At 43.1% G+C, this 15,178-nt stretch overlaps 1 protein-coding gene across 3 annotated transcripts in view; it reads left to right on the plus strand.

The window, feature by feature from the left end:
• The window catches only part of rassf4a (Ras association domain family member 4a), a 112,652-nt gene that overhangs the window by 19,726 nt on the left and 77,748 nt on the right, over positions 1 to 15,178 (plus strand). Inside the window, exon 1 of one of the 3 annotated variants that reach the window (XM_084153719.1) lies at positions 14,765 to 14,842. The exons of the other annotated variants lie outside the window; for them this stretch is intronic. The gene's annotated coding sequence lies outside the window, so the exon portion shown is untranslated. Of the gene's footprint in view, positions 1 to 14,764; positions 14,843 to 15,178 lie in introns of those variants that run through there. 3 annotated transcript variants of the gene reach the window in all.

Here is a 15,178-nt window from a genome sequence, read left to right on the forward strand (position 1 = left end):
GTCCTTTAGCCATTTTGCCACAACTTTGGAAGTATGCTTGGGGTCATTGTCCATTTGGAAGACCCATTTGCGACCAATCTTTAACTTCCTGACTGATGTCTTGAGATGTTGCTTCAATATATCCACATAATTTTCCTTCCTCATGATGCCATCTATTTTGTGAAGTGCACCAGTCCTTTCTGCAGCAAAGCACCCCCACAGCATGATGTTGCCACCCCCGTGCCTCACGGTTGGGATGGTGTTCTTCGGCTTGCAAGCTTTCCCCTTTTTCCTCCAAACATAACATTTGACATTTACATTTTAGTCATTTAGCAGACGCTCTTATCCAGAGCAACTTACAGTTAGTGAGTGCATAGATTTTTCATACTGGCCCCCCGTGGGAAACGAACCCACAACCCTGGCGTTGCAAACGCCATGCTCTACCAACTGATTTACACGGGACTATAACGATGGTCATTTTGGCCAAACAGTTCTATTTTTGTTTCATCAGACCAGAGGACATTTCTCCAAAAAGTACGATATTTGTCCCCATGTGCAGTTGCAAACCGTAGTCTGGCTTTTATATGGCGGTTTTGGAGCAGTGGCTTCTTCCTTGCTGAGCGGCCTTTCGATATAGGACTCATTTTACTGTGGATATAGATACTTTTGTACCTGTTTCCTCCAGCATCTTCACAAGGTCCTTTGCTGTTGTTCTGGGGTTGATTTGCACTTTTCGCACCGAAGTACATTCATCTCTAGGAGACAGAACGCATCTCCTTCCTGAGCGGTATGAACCAGACTTGTGGAGGTCTACAATTGTTTTTCTGAGGTCTTGGCTGATTTCTTTTGATTTTCCTATATAGTCAAGCAAAGAGGCACTGAGTTTGAAGGTAGGCCTGGAAATACATCCACAGGTACACCTCCAATTGACTCAAATGATGTCAATTAGCCTATCAGAAGCTTCTAAAGCCATGACATAATTTTCTGGAATTTTCCAAGCTGTTTAAAGGCACAGTTAACTTAGTGTATGTAAACGTCTGACCCACTGGAATTGTGATACAGTGAATTATAAGTGAAATAATCTGTCTGTAAACAATTGTTGGAAATATTACTTGTGCCATGCACAAAGTAGATGTCCTAACCGTCTTGCCAAAACTATAGTTTGTTAAAAATAAATGTGTGGAGTGGTTGAAAAACAAGTTTTAATGACTCCAACCTAAGTGTATGTAAACTTCCGACTTCAACTGTACTTATCTATAACTGGGCTAATAACTCACTAACTAGCAAAGAATATCAACAAATGTGCACAGGTGTGGCTCTGCGCTCTGATCTGAACTGATCTGAAAAGCGCATTTACTCGCAGGTGATTGAAAGACGCTCATGGGCTACCCTGCCAATAGAATTCTACTCCGTTGCACTCTGGCTCTGCCTACAACAAAATCATAGACTCAATCTTGCAAAGTTAGATTTGGTTTGGTTTGTTGCACTGAAAAGGGGCTGATATAATGTTCATTCGATCACAGAAAAAACGTTGATCTTTAAAGTGCAAACTAATGGGACGAACTCAGTGAAGTTCAATCACTTGCGTCTCTGCGCAGCAGGGCATTTCTTCTGTGCGGCAGTCCTGGAGTAATGGCAAGGCCGCACACGCGTGCAGCTTAGAGGGAACATTGGTGACAACAATGTAGGCTGTGTGTAGCGATTATGAGATGAAGGTTTGGCTTGGAAAGATTTTTTCGCCTGGTCACAGACAGCTGATGTGTTGTGCACTGAAGTCCACAAGAGAAGGGGAAAGGTGAGAGGAGGAGAGCGCGTAGATTCAAGAAGAAATTCTACAACGGTCAAAGGGATCATGTGGCTGCTATGAAAGTGAACTGTGTTTGTGTGTGATTCTGTTGAAAAACGTTTCTTAAACGGAAGCAAATGGAATGAAACAGGGATAAACATACCTGAATTTGTCCATGTTTGCAACTGTTGGACTAATGATTACACCCTAGATCAGCTAGATGCAGTTAAGAGTGTGCAAGGCAGTATTGCTCGTGTCAATGTCTGACACTGTCACGCCCTGACCTTAGAGATCACCTGTATTCTCTATTTGGTTAGGTCAGGGTGTGATTTGGAAATAATCTAGTTTATCTATTTCTATGTTGGCCGGGTGTGGTTCCCAATCAGAGGCAGCTGTCGATCGTTGTCTCTGATTGGGGATCATACTTAGGCAGCCATTTTGCCTACCTATGTTGTGGGATCTTGTTTCTGATTCTGTTTAGGCTTGTTTCTGTTAGCGTTTAGAACTTCACATTCAGTTGCTTTTGTTATTTTGTCAAGTGTTTATTTAAATAATTAAACATGTACGCATACCACGCTGCAACTTGGTCCGATCCTTTATACAACCAACGTGACAGAAGATCCCACCACCAATAGACCAAGCAGTGTGGCCAGGAGGAGCAGACACCCTGGACACAGGTGGGGAAGACATTTTGGACATGGGAGGAGATATTAGCCGGTAAAGGACCCTGGCCGAAGGAAGAAGCCCAGGCAGGAGAGGATCAACGACGGTGCCGAACGCGAAGGAAGCACAAGAGGCAGCCCCAAGAAAACATATTTTTGGGGGCACACGGAGCAGAAGGAGGCCCTGAAAGGGCTGACTGTGGAGGAAGAGGAGGCCGCTATTATAGAGGCCCTCCAAGACATGCAGCTCAGCACTCTGAGAGAGGAGATAACTACCTTAAGGGGGCTGTTAGCTAAGAGAGAGCAGGAGAGCTCCCTTCAGAGGGAGGCGCTGCAGGAGGCCCACACAGAGAAGGAGAGAGGAGCTGGCTAGGCAACAGGAGGAGCTGAGAGAGGAGTTAACCTTACAGCAAAAGAGAACGCAGTCCTTAGAGCAGAGGCTGGCGGAGCCAGGTTTCAGAGTAGAGCCAACTCCCTGCACTCGCCGGGCTAAAATTAGTGTTCAGCCAGGACGGGTTGTGCCTGCTCCTCACACCAAACCAGTGGTGCGTGTCTCCAGTCCGGAACGGCCCGTTCCTGCTCCTCGCACCAAACCAGTGGTGCGTGTCCCTAGCCTGGTAAGGCCCGTGCCTACTCCTCACACTAAACCAGTTGTGCGTGTCGCCAGCCCGGTGCGCCCCGTACCTGTTCCTGGCACCAAACCAGTGGTGCGTGTCTCCAGTCCTGTACGGCCCGTGCCTGCTCCTCGCACCAAACCAGTGGTGTGTGTCTCCAGTCCTGTACGGCCCGTGCCTGCACCTTGCACCAAACCAGTGGCGCGTGTCTCCAGCCCGGCGCGCCCCGTACCTGCTCCTCGCACCAAACCAGTGGTGCGTGTCTCCAGCCCGGTGCGCCCCGTACATGCTCTTCGCACCAAACCAGTGGTGCGTGTCCCCAGCCTGGTACGGCCCGTGGCTGCTCCTCACACTAAACCAGTGGTGCCTGTCGCCAGCCCGGTGCGCCCCGTACCTGCTCCTCGCACCAAACCAGTGGTGCGTGTCTCCAGACTTTACGGCCCGTACCTGCTCCTCGCACCAAACCAGTGGTGCGTGTCGCCAGTTTACTGCCTACGTCATGTCCGGAGCCGGAGCCGCCACCGAGGCTGGAAGCCCACCCGGACCCTCCCCTAATGAGTCAAGTTTTTGCGGCCGGAGTCCGCACCTTTGGGGGAAGGGGGGGGTACTGTCACGCCCTGACCTTAGAGATCACCTGTATTCTCTGTTTGGTAAGGTCAGGGTGTGATTTGGATATAATCTAGTTTATCTATTTCTATGTTGGCCGGGTGTGGTTCCCAATCAGAGGCAGCTGTCGATCGTTGTCTCGGATTGCGGATCATACTTAGGCAGCCATTTTGCCTACCTATGTTGTGGGATCTTGTTTCTGATTCTGTTTCTACTTGTTGCTGTTAGTGTTTAGAACTTCACGTTCAGTTGCTTTTGTTATTTTGTCAAGTGTTTATTTAAATAATTAAACATTTATGCATACCACGCTGCACCTTGGTCCGATCCTTTATACAATGAACGTGACAGACACCTTGATTACTCAAATGTCTCTCGATGTGCACCTAGCGTACATTGTACATTTTAGGTTGGAGCACTCTCATGATGGGTATAGGGAAAATTTGAGTATCATATAGTAGCCTAAACTTGTCAATGTTACAGTGCCTTACAAAATAATTCATCCCCCTTGGCGTTTTTCCTATTTTGTTGCATTACAACATGTAATTTAAAATTGAATTTTATTTGGATTTCATGTAATGGACATACACAAAATAGTCCAAATTGGTGAAGTGAAATGGAAAAAAAACTTGTTTCAAAAAATTCTAAAATATAAATAACGGAAAAGTGGTGCGTGCATATGTATTCACCCCCTATGCTATGAATTTCCTAAATAAGATCTGGTGCAACCAATTACCTTCAGAAGTCACATAATTAGTTAAATAAAGTTAACCTGTGTGCAATCTAAGTGTCACATGATCTGTCACATATCTCAGTATATATACACCTGTTCTGAAAGGCCCCAGAGTCTGCAACACCACTAAGCAAGGGGCACCACCAAGCAAGCGGCACCATGAAGACCAAGGAGCTCTCCAAACAGGTCAGGGACAAAGTTGTGGAGAACTACAGATCAGGGTTGGGTTATATATATAAAACATCCCACGGAACACCATTAAATCCATTATTAAAACATTGAAATAATATGGCACCACAACAAACCTGCCAAGAGAGGGCCGCCCACCAAAACTCACGGACAAGGTAAGGATGGCATTAATCAGAGATGCAACAAAGAGACCAACGATAACCCTGAAGGAGCTGCAAAGCTCCATAACAGAGATTGGAGTATCTGTCCATAGGACCACTTTAAGCTGTACACTCCTCAGAGCTGGGCTTTACGGAAGAGTGGCCAGAAAAAAGCCATTGCTTAAAGAAAAACATAAGCAAACATGTTTGGTGTTCGCCAAAAGGCATGTGGGAGACTCCCCAAACATATGGAAGAAGGCACTCTGGTCAGATGAGACTAAAATTGAGCTTTCTGGACATCAAGGAAAACGCTATGTCTGGCGCAAACCCAACACCTCTCATCACCCAAGAACACCATCCCCACAGTGAAGCATGGTGGTGGCAGCATCATGCTGTGGGACTGGGAAACTGATCAGAATTGAAGGAATGATGGATGGCGCTAAATACAGGGAAATTCTTGAGGGAAACCTGTTTCAGTCTTCCAGAGATTTGAGACTGGGACGGAGGTTCACCTTCCAGCAGGACAATGAACCTAAGCAGACTGCTAAAGCAACACTCAAGTGGTTTAAGGGGAAACATTTAAATATGTTGGAATGGCCTAGTCAAAGCCCAGACCTCAATCCAATTGAGAATCTGTGATTTGACTTAAAGATTGTTGTACACCAGTGGAACCCATTCAACTTGAAGGAGCTGGAGCAGTTTTGCCCTGAAGAATGGGCAAAGATCCCAGTAGCTAGATGTTCCAAGCTTATAGAGACATACCCCCAAGAGACTTGCAGCTGTAATTGCTGCAAAAGGTGGCGCTACAAAGTATTGACTTTGTGGGGGTGAATAGTTATACACGCTCAAGTTCTGTCTTATTTCTTGTTTGTTTCACAATAAAAAAAAAATTGCATCTTCAAAGTGGTAGGCATGTTGTGTAAATCAAATGATACAAACCCCCCAAAAATACAATTTAATTCCAGGTTGTAAGGCAACAAAATAGGAAAAATGCCAAGGGGAGTGAATACTTTCTCAAGCAATTGAGATGGGTGAATGGAATATGAATGACAGTCATGTAATATGCTGTAATAGAAATAACGCCATGTTCATAAAACATTTTATTGTCCTCCCTCATCTTCAATGGCACCGACCATTTGTTGATAACAAAATCTCAAAATACTCTGTATACATTCATTGATATCATAAGAATATTCTTGGAAAATTGCAACATACAGTGCATTCGGAAAGTATTCAGACCTCTTGACTTTTTCCAAATGTTGTTACGTTACAGCCTTATTCTAAAATCGATGAAAACAATTTTTTTCTCATCAATCTACACACAATACCCCATAATGACAAAGCAAAAACAGGTTTGTAGAAAATGTTGCACTTTTATTCAAACTTAAACTGAAATATCACATTTACATAAGTATTCTGACCCTTTACTAAGTACTTTGTTGAAGCACCTTTGGCAGCGATTACAGCCTCGAGTCTTCTTGGGTATGACGCTACAAGCTTGGCACACTCCTGTATTGTCTTGGCTGTGTGCTTAGGGTCGTTGTCCTGTTGGAAGGTGAACCTTCGCACCAGTCTGAGGTCCTGAGAGAATCTCCCATCTCCACAGAGGAACTCTGGAGCTCTGTCAGAGTGACCATTGAGTTCTTGGTCACCTCCAAGACCAAGGCCCTTCTTCCCCTATTGCTCAGTTTGACTGGGCGGCCAGCTCTAGGAAGAGTCTTGGTGGTTCCAAACTTCTTCCATTTAAGAATGATGGAGGCCACTGTGTTCTTGGGGACCTTCCATGCTGCAGAAATGTTTTGGCATCCTTCCCCAGAGCTATGCCTTGACAAAATCCTGTCTCGGAGCTCTACGGACAATTCATTCGACCTCATGGCTTGGTTTTTGCTCTGACATGCACTGTCAACTGTGGGACCTTATACAGTGAGGGAAAAAAGTATTTGATCCCCTGCTGATTTTGTACGTTTGCCCACTGACAAAGAAATGATCAGTCTATAATTTTAATGGTAGGTTTATTTGAACAGTGAGAGACAGAATAACAACAAAATAATCCAGAAAAACGCATGTCAAAAATGTTATAAATTGATTTGCATTTTTCATTTTACATTTACATTTTCGTCATTTAGCAGACACTCTTATCCAGAGCAACTTACAAATTGGTGCATTCACCTTATGATAGCCAGTGGGACAACCACTTTACAATATTTTTTATTTTTTATTTTTTGGGTTGGGGGGTAAGACCCCCTCTCAATCAGAAAGATTTCTGCCTCCCAGGTGTCTTTTATACAGGTAACGAGCTGAGATTAGGAGCACACTCTTAAAGGGAGTGCTCCTAATCTCAGTTTGTTACCTGTATAAAAGACACCTGTCCACAGAAGCAATCAATCAATCAGATTCCAAACTCACCACCATGGCCAAGACCAAAGAGCTCTCCAAGGATGTCAGGGACAAGATTGTAGACCTACACAAGGCTGGAATGGGCTACAAGACCATCGCCAAGCAGCTTGGTGAGAAGGTGACAACAGTTGGTGTGATTATTCGCAAATGGAAGAAACACAAAATAACTGTCAATCTCCCTCGGCCTGGGGCTCCATGCAAAATCTCACCTCATGGAGTTGCAATGATCATGAGAACGGTGAGGAATCAGCCCAGACCTACACGGGAGGATCTTGTCAATGATCTCAAGGCAGCTGGGACCATAGTCACCAAGAAAACAATTGGTAACACACTATGCCGTGAAGGACTGAAATCCTGCAGCGCCCGCAAGGTCCCCCTCCTCAAGAAAGCACATATACATGCCCGTCTGAAGTTTGCCAATGAACATCTGAATGATTCAGAGGAGAACTGGGTGAAAGTGTTGTGGTCAGATGAGACCAAAATTGAGCTCTTTGGCATCAACTCAACTCGCCGTGTTTGGAGGAGGAGGAATGCTGCCTATGAACCCAAGAACACCATCCCCACCATCAAACATGGAGGTGGAAACATTATGCTTTGGGGGTGTTTTTCTGCTAAGGGGACAGGACAACTTCACCGCATCAAAGGGACGATGGACGGGGCCATGTACCGTCAAATCTTGGGTGAGAACCTCCTTCCCTCAGCCAGGGCATTGAAAATGGGTCGTGGATGGGTATTCCAGCATGACAATGACCCAAAACACACGGCCAAGGCAACAAAGGAGTGGCTCAAGAAGAAGCACATTAAGGTCCTGGAGTGGCCTAGCCAGTCTCCAGACCTTAATCCCATAGCAAATCTGTGGAGGGAGCTGAAGGTTCGAGTTGCCAAACGTCAGCCTCGAAACCTTAACGACTTGGAGAAGATCTGCAAAGAGGAGTGGAACAAAATCCCTCCTGAGATGTGTGCAAACCTGGTGGCCAACTCAGGGGCGGTGTGTTCATTAGGGCGATATGGGCGACGCACTGCCAAACGGGAAAAGGAAGGGATTTTTTTTCTAATCAATTATATCACGGCAACAGTAGTTATCAGTGTTCTAATCTAGACATCTGATCTGCCACTAAATGTCCAATCAGGCTAAAGTCGTGCTTCAAATGGCCCCGCCCCTTTTGGGGCGATTTCAGTCAGGTTGAAAATCGCCCCAGAAGTCTCTCATAGACTCTCATGTAAAATCTTTTTTTTTCAAATATCAGAGCTTTCAATACAATCTCTATGGGTTCCGGGAGGGCTTGCACTTACGCGCTTTCGTCATACGTAACATAACCATGAACGTAACTAAGAAAAGAGCGGGTAGCAGCGTCAATCAATTCACGTACTACTGTCAAGATGGCTAGCGTTCAGTGCAACTCGATTGTCTCTTTGAAAGAAGTTCCTTTTTGTCGGCGAACAAATCAAGATAAATTGGCAACAAAACAATTAGGACCTCCCAGACCAAATTTAATAATTCAACAGGTTTCTACTAAAGGGGGAAAGTCCTACACCCGAGGATTTTCCAAAAATTGGTACGAACGAAAAACCTGGCTAGCAGGCTGCGATGTAGCTAATGCAGTCTTCTGCTACCCCTGCTTACTCTTTCACCCTGAAGGCGGCACGGCAGACAGCACCGCTTGGACAGCGACTGGTGTAACGGACATGCACCATCTTTCAGAAAAGATTAAGAAACATGAGCTGTCAAAGACCCACATGGATAGCTGTTTGAGATTGTCTGCTTTGGGGAGAGTGAACATTGCCACTCAACTGGATGAGGGATACAGGCTAGCTGTCCGCCGCCACAACGATGAGGTTAGCAAGAACCGCCACATCCTCAGCCGGCTAATCCAGTATGTGAAGTTTTGCGGAGTGTTTGAGTTAGCTTTGCGAGGCAAAGATGAAACTGAGGGCTCCACCAACCCTGGTATTTTTCTTGGACTTGTCAACTTTGTGGCACAATTAGATGAGGTGTTTTATGGAAATGCATATTGTTTATGCAGTGTTGAGGAATGTGAAAGAACACCCTTGATTATTTTTACTGTGATAACTTATTTTGCTTTTGTAAGCCAACACTTTTGAGATCAGTCAATAAATGCTTCTGGTATTGACTTATATGCTGCCCCTGTCTTCATGTTGTTGCTGGACATATCTTTTTTAAAATGTGTGTAGGTCACCTAAATCATCAGAAAAATTGCCCCCCCTGAGAATTTTTTCAGGAGCCGCCACTGGGCCAACTACAAGAAACGTCTGACCTCTGTGATTGCCAACAAGGGTTTTGCCACCAAGTACTAAGTCATGTTTTGCAGAGGGGTCAAATACTTATTTCCCTCATTAAAATGCAAATCAATTTAAAACATTTTTGACATGCGTTTTTCTGGATTGTTTTGTTGTTATTCTGTCTCTCACAGTTCAAATAAACCTACCATTAAAATTATAGACTGATCATCTATTTGTCAGTGGGCAAACATACAAAATCAGCAGGGGATCAAATACTTTTTTCCCTCACTGTATAGACAGGTGTGTGCCTTTCCAAATCATGTCCAATCAATTGAATTTACCACAGGTGGACTCCAATCAAGTTGTAGAAACGTCTCAAGGATTATCAATGGAAACAGGATGCACCTGAGCAAAATGTTGAGTCTCATAGCAAAGCGTCTGAATACTTATGTAAATAAGGTATTTCAGTTTTGTTTTTGTATAAATTTGCAAACATTTCAAAAAACCTATTTTCGCTTAGTCATAATGGGTTCTTGTGTGTAGATTGATGAGAGACAAAAATATTTCATTGATTTTAGAATAAGGCTGTAACTTAACAAAATGTGGAAAACGGGAAGGGGTTTGAATACTTTCCGAATGCACTGATAAGACAAAAAACGGGTTTGAGTAAAAGATCTGACTGGTGTCTCCAAGTGGCCACACACCTCTCCAAAGTGTGCACAGTTCCTAAGTAATTTCAATGTACTTTTATGACTCAGAGAATAGTTTTTTTTTTTCAGCTCCCCTACTGTTGAGGAACTACAGCAAGTACAGTTGTAGTTGTTTTGTTTGGAACACAGCCCTGCATCCCTGCCATCACACAATTACTGTTGTTGTTTACACAATCCAAATTGCAATCTGAGTCAGGTGGGTATCATTTCAAAGCTTGTTCTATGGGCAACATGACTAGCTAAATTATAAAATACGATCTTACACTGTTAGGCTTTCACAAGGCAATTCAGAGAAGCAGATCGTAATTTTGGTGTACGTAGAATGGAGTCATGAGTGCATTCAGATGCGTAGCCCGAGGCAAATTTTCTTCACAATACAACAAACATAGGCTCATTCTGTTCAGGACACCCCAGGGTATAATGCCGTGTCATCTTGTAACTGTACATCCAACATAGTGATGATAAATGTTAACACTTACACATGAGTTTTATGATATGGAAATGTGAAGTGCACATTTGGACTCACGGGTGTTTGGCCTGCTTGTATGACATCAAAGCAGTATTTATTATAAAATAGTCCTCGTAATTTACAGCATTTCCCTTTTTTTGCAAAAGTTGCACAATTAGCGGGAGGGATGGTGGCAACTGTTGTCGCGCGCGGTGCTCAAGTTCAGAACGGTTCTCAGTGAAAATAAATAGCCACTGCGTTCCAATATAGGCACTTATCAGTGTCCAAATCAGTCAATTTGTATACTGGTACGAGTGTAAAGGGCTACCTTATAGACGTATGAGATACCAGACCTGGTCTCAGGGATAGCTAATTCAATCTCCACTGAGTTAAGTAAACCTGCTTTTAGTTTTTTTGCACCTTACTTGTGTAATGGTCTCCAAAGCTCTCTAAAGTTGGATTAATTGGTGCCTCTCGGGCAATTCAAAAGGCTGATTGAGGACCTTTTCACTGAAAAATGTGTTTGTTTTCTATAATTGTGTTTTGCTTTTCGTGTATTGAGGTGAATATTTTACATTTTAGTCATTTAACAGACGCTCTTATCCAGAGCGACTTACAGTTAGTGAGTGCATACATTTTTCATACTGGCCCCCCGTGGGAAACGAACCCACAACCCTGGCGTTGCAAATGCCATGCTCTACCAACTGAGCTACACAGGGCCCTATATTGATGTGTATATTGATGTGTATAGTGATGTGTGTAGTGTACAAGTCCGAACTACAGGAATAGGTTAATATACCTGTTATAATGACTGTAGAAAACGAGAACATATTGAACAACAGTCAGTCACAGCATCAGTTTCAGTATTTATTACAAAACAACACCTTGAAAAAGTATAAAGTAATTATAAAAAGCAAAATAGATACCAACAGTGTTTACAATAAACAGTTAGAAACAACGTCTGTAACTGAACATAATGATACATTAATGATATTCATCCAACACAACACATTTGTATGTGGTGTCTGTAGAGCCTCTGGTGTCTGTAGAAACTCTGGTGTCCGTAGTTTCTCTGGTGTCTGAATGAACAAGAATCGGGCTGGTATGTACTTCCAAACAAAGTCTAAATAAAAAGTTACATGCAACCGAAAAAATTTGTTGTCTGGAAAGAATCTAAGTATTGTTTTTGACCAAGTGCGCATGCACTAAATCCACCTCTTCTGCACCTCCAATAAAATCACTCATTACTGCCACGCACAGGTCGGCTGATCCAATAAAATCACTCATTACTGCCACGCACAGGTCGGCTGATCCAGCAGCAGGAAAGGTCATTGATTGACAACATTGTATGAACGTCATATCAATCTGTTGTTTCACCCGTTCTACACGGAATGCAAAAATATTTCATGTAAGTAGACAATATAGGGTACGGTACGTTTGATGTATATTTCTAGATAGCTTTATTCAGTGTATTTTCATTTGATTACTAATATTGCAGGAGGTGCAGAAGAGGTGGATTTGGCGCATTCGCACTTGGTCAAAAACAACAATACTTAGATTCCAGTGGAGGTTGCTGAGGGGAGGACAGCTTAAAATATTGTCTGGAATGGAGTAAATGGAATGGTACCAAACACGTGTTTGATACCATTCCAATCACTCCATTCCAGCCATTCTACTCCATTCCAGCCATTATTATGAGCCGTCCTCTCCTCAGCAGCCTCCACTGTTAGATTCAGGCATTTTTTCGGTTGCATGTAACTTTTTATTTAGACCTTTTTTGTAAGTACATACCGGCAGTAGCTAGGGATGTGACAAATTGACAATTTCTCTTAACGTTTAGACAATAAGAAAAAATCCCCAAATTCCACGTGAATTCACAATGCAGCTGTGCTACTGACAGCAAGGGTTTGGGTCTCACATTGCGTCCCTTTCATTGTACCATTACTGTACCTCAATTCCGCCTCGCAAAGTTTGCATTTCCTTCTCATTTAACTTCTCAAAGTATTGCCATGACTTCGCTGCTGTCGCTTGCCTTTTTTCTGACATTTTTCCAACTTTAAACAACGATGACGTAGTGGTGGAGAGTCGACTCCAAGATAATTGATTCCTTGGCTCCTTGCACGTTGACTCCCGTTGTCGACTCCCATTTCTGAGTGTCAAGATTTGATTCCGAAAAATCGTAGATTTACATTTAAGATTCAGTACTTTTGGAACGTAGGAGACTGAGTAGTTGCCGTACTTCTGAGAACACAAACACTAGCATCTTTCATAGCGAGCTAACGAAGGAAGGAGAGAGCGGGAGGGGCACAGTAGAGGCAGGTCGGCCACCAGGCAGACAGTCAGAACTGTGCATAGGGCTGTTACGGTGACCGTATTACTGCCACACCGGCGTTCACGAGTCATGATGGCAGTCAAATTCCACGTGACCGTTTAGTTATGGTAATTAGGCTTCTCCAAGCTCTGATGCTGCTGATGGTCATTAGTAGCATACAAAACATGCTATCTGCCTGGTACTCAACACTCTATTGTCCCTCTAATCACTCTGACATCAATGCAAATGTATTTGAAAATCTATTCAAACACAACATGAGCTCATGTTGCGCAACATTTCTATAGGCTATGCAATTGCATGAGAAAACAGAGTGATGGCCTCGATTAAAAGAGGAGGATCCCATCAGCTTTCTATCAGCTGGGCCTGCTATATTTATTTCTCAACTTTCCTAATATTAAGCACATTGCTTCTCTTTACAACAGGATGCCATGAAAATGAACCATGGGAATAGCGTCCTCCGTTTGCTATTTAAGTGCATAGATGACATGTATTTTTTTCCCCTGCTCCTGTTTCGAGACAGGTGCATGATAATGGTCCATTCTGAATCAAAACAAATTTCACACATTATATGTATTATATGTAAAGACAAGATTCAATTTAGAATAGTCTGATGGGTGACAATATTAGCCTATCACTTGTGGATTATATATTAATAGTGGTTGTATTAATTTGGGATCTATCGCATCCCACAACTGTCACAGACTATGTTTGGAATATTTATTTCTCGCACAGAATAGGTAAACTTTTGTACTATGGAGGATAGTAGATTGACATAGACTCTTGCTTTTGCTGTTCATTAGGCCTACTCATCTTGTTGTCTTCCAATATATTCAATATGTGCCTCGGAATTGGATAAGGACTCGCGCAGTTGTGTCCCCGATATGTCTGTCTACACCTGTGAGAAAGACCCGATCACATGACAGAGAGCTATGCGAGTGAGAGGTGCTTCGGTGCGCCCAGCCGGGAGAAGGGAATTATAATTATTATATTCAGCCCAAGGGCACAACAGCCACTGGCCACAAAAGGCATAGATTTTTTTAGGGGGCATTACGGCCACACAAAGGGGATGCCGCCGGGAAATTCGAGGCATTATCAAGAGCTTATCAAAAGTGTGAATGAGAGACTGATAAAGTGTATACAGCCTGCGCAAAAAAAACAAAGCAGAACTCATGCCTTTCATGCGACTTTTTTCAAATCATCATTAGAGTCGCATCATACAGCCTTAGAATGTATAAAAAATCTAAACATATAGCCCAACATTTGTATCACGACTAAAGTTACATAAATAACTCTAAATTAAGCATATAGGAGTACCTGTTTCTTTGTTAACCGCTCAACACATAATAGCCGCATGTGCGCACTCCCTCAAATCGTTTGGAGAAAATATAATTTATATTTTATTCAGCTATGTTCAATTGTATTATTCATACTATAAAATAATATAAAATAATGCCACTGAATTCTAAGCAAATCTTGTCTGCTAAATGAACTAGTGTAGCCCACGTAGATTTTCCAAAGGTCTGCATCAGTGGTTTGTAGGCTGTGCGTGGAAGCCAGGAGTTGCTAAATGTGTTTATGTTAATCAACGGACAATTACCATGAGACAGGCAGTTATTTGTTTCATGACCGTGCACTAGGCCTATCGGCAATCAGAAACTGTATCTCGCAATGGAATGCTGTATCTCGCAATTTCTTGGCATGCAATGTCTTGCAACTTCAGTAAAGCAGGGCCTATCATCAATGAATAGCCTAGGATATTCTACACGCAACAGACGGAAGACTCAACACACACTCGCATCATTAGCAAAGAAAAAGAGCAGGGATGTAATCATTAATCCAAACAGTTGAACGAGAGTCTCTATTGGACAAATTCAGATAGGTCCCTCCCTGTTTTGTTCCGTTTGCTTCCGTTTAAGAAACATTTTGCAACAGAATTGGCATAATGTATAAGCTCCCAGGCGAGCCAGCATGAGGCAGAGAGAGGAGGGAGCAGGCAGAAAACACTGTGGTGTGTATATGTCTTGGTAATCTGTCTTGCATGCCTCGCAAATTCACCAAGGTAGCTTAAAGTTACTCTATGGTTTTATTTAAATTACACAACTTTCCACAGGCCTTTATAGCCTATCGTCTAGTTAGGCTATAACACGGAAAATAATGTTTTGTGATAACTGCACTGCGATTTACATTTTGTGGGATTTTTCTTAATGTTAAGGAGCCCAATTTCATTCCTAGCCATAACGGCAGTAATGTATTTGGCCATTATTAAGCTTGAAAAGCTGGTGAATGGCAAGTTGAATGGCTGCTTCCTAGGCTTAAAGGACAATCGCCATATTCAACATCACCT

The sequence above is a fragment of the Coregonus lavaretus genome (genome assembly GCF_964263955.1).
Source record: "Coregonus lavaretus genome assembly, chromosome: 36".
Classification (NCBI taxonomy): domain Eukaryota; kingdom Metazoa; phylum Chordata; class Actinopteri; order Salmoniformes; family Salmonidae; genus Coregonus; species Coregonus lavaretus.